The sequence below is a fragment of the Mirounga leonina genome, unplaced genomic scaffold (assembly GCF_011800145.1).
Source record: "Mirounga leonina isolate KUSES-001 unplaced genomic scaffold, KU_Mleo_1.0 Mir_153, whole genome shotgun sequence".
Taxonomy (NCBI): domain Eukaryota; kingdom Metazoa; phylum Chordata; class Mammalia; order Carnivora; family Phocidae; genus Mirounga; species Mirounga leonina.
The window spans coordinates 12,854,450-12,864,621 of NW_023270387.1; the positions used below are offsets into that span (position 1 = coordinate 12,854,450).

General features: G+C 35.9%; 1 pseudogene; it reads left to right on the forward strand.

The window, feature by feature from the left end:
• Positions 1–5,296: 5,296 nt before the first annotated feature.
• Positions 5,297–5,464, forward strand: LOC118013546 (annotated as a pseudogene).
• The last annotated feature ends 4,708 nt before the right edge of the window (positions 5,465–10,172 follow it).

Consider the following 10,172-nt stretch of genomic DNA (forward strand, 5'->3'; position numbering starts at 1 on the left):
AAAAAAGACACAAGATTTAGAAACAAGGAATCCAGCTCAGGAGAGAGGCAAGGGAAACTAAGAATGGCAGCAATGGAAAAACCCAGAATAAAAGGGGTGCAGTAATCCTTGAAAGTGATCAGCCCAGGAAGAAGAAAAATGTAGGTCTTCAGAAGGGATGTCTCTATTAAAAAAAAAAAAAAAAACAGATGAAATTAATAGATTGCCTGATGAGACTGTGGCTGTTAGGAGGTATAGGAAGAGTTGCCAATGAATACACATAAAACTAAGCAAATTAAAAATAAAGACAGTTATTAACTTCAGGGGAAATGAAAAGGAAAAAAATAAACTATACTATATAATATAATATTCAATTATAACACATAATATTTGTAATTTTCAATTATGAATATTTGCATGCATATAACGGTATAACTATTAAATATTGGTATATTTTTAAATGATAATATAGCTATATTGGGCAGTTAAGATAACTAAATCCTTACTTACAATAAATAGAAATCAATGGATGTTCAAAAGTGACGAATTAAAAGATATCTTTCGTATCAGAATTTACTTATTATTTAGAGTAATGGAGATTTGTATATATACTAGAAGAAAGAGTTAAAACAAAGATAATGCCTCTGGGGAAGGAGACTGGGGAGAATGGAGAGAGCTGAGAAAGGAAACCACTGTGTTTTATTATAAGCTTTTTGGTATTATTTGACTATGTGCATATATTACCTTCAAGAAAATAAAAATTAAAGCAAAAAAAAAAAAAAGAAAAGAAAAGAAACTTCCCAGGTATTCTGATGCTCAGTCAAATTTAGGAACCCCTAAGACAGCACACTGTCCCATCCACTATTGAAAACTCTGCAACAATCTGTGCTAAGTAGTTGTCCAACTCTGACTTGAATATCTCCATGATATAGATAGCTCACCACCTGAAACTGTCCATCATCTTTTTTTTTTAAAGATTAATTTATTTATTTGAGAGAGCGAGAATGAGAGAGAGAGAGTACATGAGAGGGGGGAAGGTTAGAGGGAGAAGCAGGCTCCTTGCTGAGCAGGGAGCCCGATGCGGGACGCGATCCAAGGACTCCAGGATCATGACCTGAGCCGAAGGCAGTCGCTTAACCAACTGAGCCACCCAGGCGCCCCTCCATCATCTTCTTTATAGCCCAAATTCTTATGATATATCAGTTATGGATATTGCATGGTAAAAGTACAGAGATAGCGTGAGACTGTACTTGCCCAATCCATTTCCAGGAAGGTAAGTAGTTGGAGAGGCAATGAATGTCTCTCAATCCTTCAGCACTGAGTGGCTATCGAAGAGGGAGGCTTTTCACTGTGCTGGAACCCACTGCCCTGGCAATCACTTGGAAGAGATTTGCTGCTCAGAATGGAAGGCAGGGTTTAGAAGCTCTAGGAATTTTACATTTAGGTCTCATTCTCTGGCTTTGATTGATGGCACAGCTTATGCCATCTCGAAGACTCCCAGAAGTTGAGGTGGTGAGATGCCTCAGAAGACAGGAAGCTGGGCAAAAAAAGCCTTATAAATTATACCAGCTTTTGGGTCCAGAAAGTAGCTATTTATCTCAAGATGCAAGACCTATCTTTAAAGCATGATTTCCCGGGGCGGGGCTGGGTGGCTGGGTGGCTCAGTCATTAAGCATCTGCCTTCGGCTCAGGTCATGATCCCAGGGTCCTGGGATCGAGCCCCACATCGGGCTCCTTGCTCAGCGGGAAGCCTGCTTCTCCCTCCCCCCTCCCCCACTCCCCCTGCTTGTGTTCCCTCACTTGCTGTGTCTCTCTCTATTAAATAAATAAATAAATCTTTAAAGCATGATTTCCTTTATCTTATACCCAGCAGCTCACTCTATCCCCTGGCTCTCTGTTGGAAGGTCCTTGTGAGAGGGAGAGTAGTACAGGAATTAAAAGCACTGGCTTTCAATAGTACAGATAAAATTAATTATATTTTAAAAACTCAATCCAGAAAAAGACAGAAAAGTAGGAACAAATAACAGATATTAAAAACAAAACAAATAGGAAAGAGATAGATTTAAAACCAATCCTGTTGATAATTATATTAAATGTTAATAGTCTATACACCCAAATTAAAAGACCAGAGATTGTCAAACTAAATTAAAAATCAAGACCCAACACTTAAAGCATAAAAATGCAGCTAGATTAAAAGAAAAATGATGGAAATAGGTATACCATGTAAACTCTATTCAAAAGAAAGCTGAAGATGACTCTATTAATATCAAAGTAGTTTTCAGGGGCACCTGGGTAGCTCAGATGGTTAAGCGTCTGCCTTCGGCCCAGGTCATGATCCCAGAGTCCTGGGATCAAGCCCCACATCGGGCTCCTGGCTCAGCGGGGAGCTTGCTTCTCCCTCTCCCTCTGCCTTTCTCCCTGCTCATGTTCTCTCTCTGTCTCTCTCTCTCTGTTTCTCTTTGTCTCAAATGAATAAATAAAATCTTAAAAAAAAATTTTTCGAAGTAGTTTTCAGAACAAGGGATATTACCAGAATAAAGAGGGACATTTCATAATGATAAAGAGGTGAATTACCCAGAGAACATAACAATCCTCAATATGTGTGCAGCTAATAACAGAACATCAAAATATATGAAACAGAAATTAATAGATCAATGTAATTCACCATATTAACAAACTAAAAAAAAAAAGCAATATATGATCATCCCAATAGATGCAGAAAAGTCATTTGCCAAAATTTAACACCTATTTGTAATTTTTTTAAACCCTCCATAAATTAGGAATACAAGAAAATTTCCTTAATCCAATAAAGGGCACCTTAAACCCCTGCAGCTAACATCATACTTAGTAGTGAAAGATTGAATGATTTCCCATTAAAATCAGGAACAAAGCAAGGATGTTAGCTTGCAACACTTCTATTCAACATCACACAGGCAGTTCTAGCCAGTGCAATGAGACAATAAAAAGGAATAAAAGGCACTCAGATTTGAAATGAATGGTAAAACTGTCTTTATCATACAGCAAGATCGTCTCTGTAGAAAAATTCAAAAGAATCTACTAGAACTAATAAATGAGATTAACAAAGACACAATAGAAGGCCAATATATTTTTAAAACAATTGTATTTCTATATTAGCAACAAACAACTGGAAAGTGAAACTGAAAAATAGTATAAAAAACAATCCTCAGAGATAAATTTAACAAAATATGTGTAAGACTTATACACTGAAAACTGTGATATTGCTGAGAGAAATAATGTGAGCCCAAATAAACAGAAAGATGCAAGACTCCAGTGATCAGAATATTCAATACTGTTAAGATGTTAATTGTCCCCAAAATGATCTATAGATTCTCAATGCATACCTAATCAAAAGACCAGTAGGCTTTTTTTTAAGAAACTGCTTATCTAATTCTAACAGAAATGAAAAAGATCTAGAATAGAGAGGGGAAAAAGTTGGAGTACTTATACTACTTGATTTCAAGACCTACTACAAAGTTACAATAATCAATCGTGTCAGTGTGGTATTGAGGTAAGGACTGACATATAGATCAGTGGAACAGAAGAGTCCAGAAATATACCCTACATATGGTCAACTGATTTTGACAAAGGTACCAAGGCAATTCAGTGGGAAAAGGAAAAGTTTTTTTCAATGAATTATGCTGGACAATTGGATATTGAGGTGGGAGGATGGGGAGAAAGGGCAAGAGGGGGGAAGGAGGAAAAAAAAGAATGAACAAACTAAGGAAGGAAGGACCTCAACATTTATCTTATACCATATTAAAAAGCTAATTTGAGGAGCACCTGGGTGGCTCAGTCAGTTAAGCGTCTGCCCTTGGCTGGTCATGATCTCAGGGTCCTGGGATCAAGCCCCGCATCAGGGCTCCCTGCTCAGTGGGGAGTCTGCTTGTCCCTCTCCCTCTGCTCCTCCCCCTGCTTGTGCTCTCTCTCTCTCTCAAATAAATAAAATCTTTTTTTAAAATAAGTTAATTTGAAATGAATCATAGACCTAAATATAGAGCTAAATTTGTAAAATTCTAGAAGAAAACAGGAAAAATCATTTCTACCTTGGGTTAGGCAAATAGTTCTTAGGACACAAAATCTATATAGTAGAGCTCAAGGCTAACTTTAAATTTTGACCAAGGCATGTTTTAGGCAAATTAAAAGAAGTGATCTTTATACAGCTGAGTCCAACTATGTTCAGTCCCTCCATACTCTCTCCTGGAACACCTTCCCTCTTCCCCGATCCAAATCCTTAGTATAACCAACTCTTAATTGTTGTCCTGTCTCAGCTCACTGCCACTTGCTCCAGGAAGACTTTCCTGACACCCTAAACTGGATCAAGTGCTTCTCCTTTGACTCTTATCACTACCTGGACTTAGCACTTAGCCTTCTCTATTGTAACGGCCTATAACGCCCTCTAGATTGGAAGCCCCATGAGACACTGGGATGATGTGCGAATTGCTCATTCTTATTCCCAGTGCCTGGCAGATGGTGGATGGCCAGTATATTTTACTGGATGAGCAATTGTGTGAACACATCCCTTTTTTTTTTTTTCAATTTTTTTGTTGCACTTGATCTTAGCCAAAGGCCAAGAAGTGATTCAATTTTTTTTGTTGTAGTAAAATACCCACAGCACAAAATTTAACCATCTTAACCATTTTTAAGTGTACAGTTCAGTAGTACTAAATACATTCATAATGTTGTTCAATCATAATCACCATCCATCTCCATAACTCTTTTTATCTTGTAAAACTGAAACTCTAATACCCATTAAACACACACGCTCCATTTCTCCAGTTTCCCTATGAATTTTATTTCTGCAAAAAAATCATTGGGACTTTGATAGAGGTTGCACTGGATCTGTAGGTCACTTTGGGTAGTATCGACATTTTAACAATATTAATCCATGAACATGGGATGTGTTTCCATTTATCTATACCTTCTTTAATTTTTCAGCAGTGTTTTGTAGTTTTCATTGTACAAGTCTTTCACTTCCTTGGTTAAGTCTCCCTGGCAACCACCATTCTACTGTCTCTATGATTTTGACAACTCTAAGTATTTCATATAAGTGAAATTATAAGGTATTTGACTTTGGGTGACTGGCTTGTGGCAGTCTGGCATAGTGTCTCCAAAGTTCATCCATGTTGTAGCACATCACAGCATTTCCTTCCTTTTTAAAGCTGAATAATATTCCATGTGTGTGTATACCACATTTTGGTAATCCATTCATCTGTTGATGGACACATGGGTTGCTTCCATGTTTTAGCTACTGTAAACACTGCTGCTATGAACACAGGTATACAAAATATCTCTTCCAAAAACTATAATTCAGGGGTCATTTCTACAGTTTGTTACTAGACAAGTTTCTCTGAATGTGTAGAGTACCCAAAACCATGAGGAGGAGGCAGGGAAAAAATCTCTTTCAGACCCTGCTTTCAATTCTTTTGGGTGTATACCCAGAGGTGGAATTGCTGGATCATATGGTAATCCTATTTTTTATTTTTTGAGAAAGTGCTATACTCTTTTCCACAGGCAATAGCTATACAGTTTCACATTCCCACCAACAGTGCATAAGAGTCCCAATTTCTCTGCATCCTGTTGTATTGTTTTCTTTTTTTTTTTTTCTGTTTCTCTTTTTTATTTTTTTATAGTAGCCATCCTAATGGGTGTGAGGTGGTGTCTCATTGTAGTTTTTATTTGATTTTCCCTTGATGATTAGTGCAACTGAGCATCTTTTCATGGGCTTATTGGTCATTTATATATCTTCCCTGGAGAAATGTCTATTCAAGTCCTTCACCTAATTTTGAATCATGTTCTTTGTTGTTGAGTTTTAGGAATTTTCTAGATATTCTAGATAGTAATCCTTTATCAGATATATGATTTGCAAAATTTTTCTCCCATTCTGTGGGCTGCCTTTTTACTCTGTTGATGGTGTCTTTTGGTACACAAATTTTTAATTTTCATGAATTCCAATTGTCTATTTTTCATCACCTGTCCCTTTGGTGTCATATTCAAGACATCATTGCCAAATCCAGAGTCATGAAGCATTTGTCCTATGTTTCCTTCCACCAGTTTTATTGTTTTAGGTCTTATACTTAGGTCTGATGCATTTTGACTTAATTTTTGTATATGGCACTATGTAAATGTCCAACTTCATTATTTTGCCTGTGGATATCTGGCACCATTTGTTGAAAGGCTGTCTTTTCCCCCATTGAATGGTCTTGGCACCCTTAACAAAAATCACTTGACCATATATTCAAGAGTTTATTTCTGGGCTCTATTCTAGTCCACTGGTTTATATGTCTATCTTTAGGCCACACTGTTTTGATAATGTAGCTTACACTGTAGCTTTGTAGTAACTTCTGAAATCAGGAAATGTGAGTCCTCCAGTTTTGTTCTTCTTTTTGAATATTCTTTTAACTATTAAGGGTCACTTGAGTTTCCATATGAATTTTATTTCTGCAAAAAATATCATTGGGACTTTGATAGAGGTTGCATTGAATCTGTAGGTCACTTTGGGTAGTATCGACATTTTAACAATATTAATCCATGAACATGGGATGTGTTTCCATTTATCTATACCTTCTTTAATTTTTCAGCAGTGTTTTATAGTTTCATTGTACAAGTCTTTCGCTTCCTTGGTTAAGTATTTTATTCTTTTTGATGCTATTGTAAATGGGATTGTTTTTGTGGTTTCCTTTTCAGTATTGTTCATTGTTAGTGGATAGAAACACAATTTTTTTCTAAGTAGACTCCACACCCAACATGGGGCTTTAACTCATGACCCTGAGATGAAGAGTTGCATGCTCCACCGAATCAGCTAGCCAGGCACCCCCAGTTTATTTTTGCATGTTGAGTTTGTATTCTGCTACTTTGCTAAATTCATTTATTATTTCTAGCAGTTTTTTTTTGTGGAATCCTTAGGGTTTTCTGCAAATAAGATCATATAATCTGCAGAGGTAATTTTACTTATTTTCCACTTTGGATGGCATTTATTCTTTTTCTTACCTAATTGCTCTGGTTAGAATTTCCAATACTATGCCAAACAGCAGTATTGAAAGCAGGTATTCTTGAGGGCGCCTGGGTGGCTCAGTCGTTAAGCGTCTGCCTTCGGCTCAGGTCATGATCCCAGGGTCCTGGGATCGAGCCCCACATCGGGCTCCCTGCTCGGCAGGAAGCCTGCTTCTCCCTCTCCCACTCCCCCTGCAGTGTTCCTGCTCTCGCTATCTCTCTCTCTGTCAAATAAATAAATAAAAATCTTAAAAAAAAAAAAAAAAGAAAGAAAGCAGGTATTCTTGTATTGTTTCCAATCATAGAGGAAAGGCTTTTAGTCTTTCACCATTGAGGATAATGCTTACTGTAGTTTTTTCATGTATGGTTTTTATTATGTTGAACTAGTTTCCTTCTATTCCTAATGTGTTTTAGTATAAGAGGGTGTTAAATTTTGTCAAATACCTTTTCTGCATCAATTGAAATAATCATGTGGGTTTTTCTCCTTCATTCTGTTAATGTGCTTTATTACACGGATTGATTTTTGTATGTTGAGCCATCCTTGCATTCCAGGAATAAGTCCCACTTGGCCATGATGAATAATCATTTTAATATGCTGCTGAATTTGATTTGCTTGCATTTTATTGAGGATTTTTACATTGACATTCATAAAGGATATCCTGTAGTTTCTGGCTTTCTCTGGCTTTGGTATCAGGATAATGCTGGGCTCATAGAATGAGTTAGAAAGTGTTCCTTCCTCTTCAGTTTTTTAGAAAAGTTTGAGAAGGATTGGTATTAGTTCTTCTTTAAATGTTTGGTAGAATGCACAGGGAAGCCATTGAGTACAAGGCTTTTCTTTGTCAGGAAATTTTTTATTACTGCTTCAATCTCCTCACTAGTTATAGGTGTATTTATATTTTCTATTTCTTTGTGATTTAGTCTTGATATAGGCTTTGTCCTTCTAGGACTTTTTCCATTTCATCTAGGTTATCCAATGTTGGTGTGCAACTTTGATAGTACTCTGGTAATCCCCACCTTCATTTCTAATTTTAAGAATTTGAGTCTTCTCTCTTTTTTCTTAGTCCACCTAGCTAAAAGTTTGTCAGTTTTGTTGATTTTTTCAAAGAACCAACTTTTGGGTTCATTGATTTTTTCTATTGTTTTTCTCTTCTCTATTTTGTTTACTTCTGCTCTAATTTTTATTATTTCTTTCCTTCTGCACTTTGGATTTAGTTTGTTCCTCTTTTTCTAGCTTCTTAAGTTGTAAAGTTAGGTTGTTGATTTGAGATCTTATTTTTTTAATGTAAACATTTATAGCTATAAATTTCCCCCTTAGAATTCTTTTTGCTGTGTTCCATAAGTTTGGGTGCATTGCTTTTTTATGCATTCATCACTAGGTATTTTCTAATTTCCCTTTTGATTTTTTCTTTGATTCACTGGATGTTTAAAACTTTATTCAATTTCCACAATTTCATAAAAGTTCCAGTTTTTCATCTGTTATTGATTCTAACTTCATCTCATTGTGGTCAGAGAAGATACTTTGTATATCTGTCTTTTAAAATCTTTTGAGACTTAATTTGTGGTCTAACAAATCACCTATCCTGGAAAATGTCCCATGTGCACTTGAGAAGAATGTGTATGTTGTCATTGGGTAAAGTACATGGTATTTGTCTATTAAAGATAGGGGTTCGTTGCATTAAGCCCTCTGTTTCCTTACTTATCTTCTGTCTGTTATTGTGAGTAGCGTGTTGAAGTCTCCAATTATTCTTGTGTAACTGTTTCTCACTTCAATTCTGTCAGTTTTCTTCATATACATTGGATGGTCTGTCATTAGGTGAGTAAATGTTTATAATTGTTATATTTTCTTACTGTATTAAAATTTTTATTAATATATAATGTCCTTGTCTCTTGTATCCTCTTTTGATTTAAAGTCCATTTTGTCTGAAAATAGTATAGCCACTCCTGCTCTCTTTTGGTTACTATTTGCATAGAATATCATTTTCCATCCTCTCATTTTCAAGCTATTTGTATCTTTGGATGTAAAATGAGTCTCTTATAGACAGACAGCATATAATTGGATCATGTGTTTTTATCCATTCTGCAAAAGTCTCTGTCTTTAAGTTGGTGAGTTTAATCAACTCATAGTTAAAAGTAACTACTGATATGGAGGGACTTTCTTCTGTCATTTTGCTATTTGTTTTCTATATGCTTTATAGCTTTTTTTTTTTTTTTTTGGTCCTTCACTTCCTGTACTACTGTCTTCTTTTGTGTTTAGTTGATTTTTTGTAATGAAATGTTTAAGTTCCTTTCTTATTTCCTTTTGTGTATATTCTATAGCTATTTTCTTTGTGGCTATCCTAGGGATTATATTTAACATCCTAAAGTTATAACACTCTAATTTGAATTTATACCAGCATAACTTCAATAACAACAAAAACTCTGCTCCTGTGCAGCTCTTTCCCCACCCCTTTCAGTTGCAGGTGTTCTCAGTTGTATCTTTATATATTGTGTGCCCCAAACTACAAACTCATGATTCTTTTAAATACATTAGCCTCTTAAATCAGGTAGAAAACAAAAAGTGCAGTTATAAGCCATTGTTAAGATAATATTAGCTTTTATAACCATCAATGTATTTACATCTATTGAGATTTTTATTTCTCTATATGGCTTTGAGTCACTGTCTAGTGTCCTTTCATTTCACCTTGTAAGACTCCCTTGAGCATTTCTTGCAATGCAGGTCTAGTGGTCATGCACTCCCTCAACTTTTGTTCATCTGTAATTTCTTAATTTCTCCCTCAATTTTGAAGGACAGTTTTATTAGATACAGGGTTCTTGGTTAACAGGTGTTTTTCCTTTAGTACTTTAAATATATCAGCCTACTGCTTCTGGCCTCCAAAATTTCTGATGAGAAATCTGCCTATAATCTGATTAAGGATCCCTTGTATGTAGCAATTTGCTTCTTTCTTGCTGCTTTTAAGATTCTCTCTTTGTCTTTTCAAAGTTGCTTATAATGTATCTCAGTGTGGGTCTCTCTGAGTTCATCTTACTTGGAATTCATTGATCTTCTTGGATGTTTATACTCATGCCTTTAATCAAATTTGGAAAGTTCTCATCCATCATTTCTTGAAATATTTTCTGTGCCCCTTTCTCTCTCTCCTCTCCTGGGATTCCCACAATGCATATGGTGATCTGCTTGATGATGT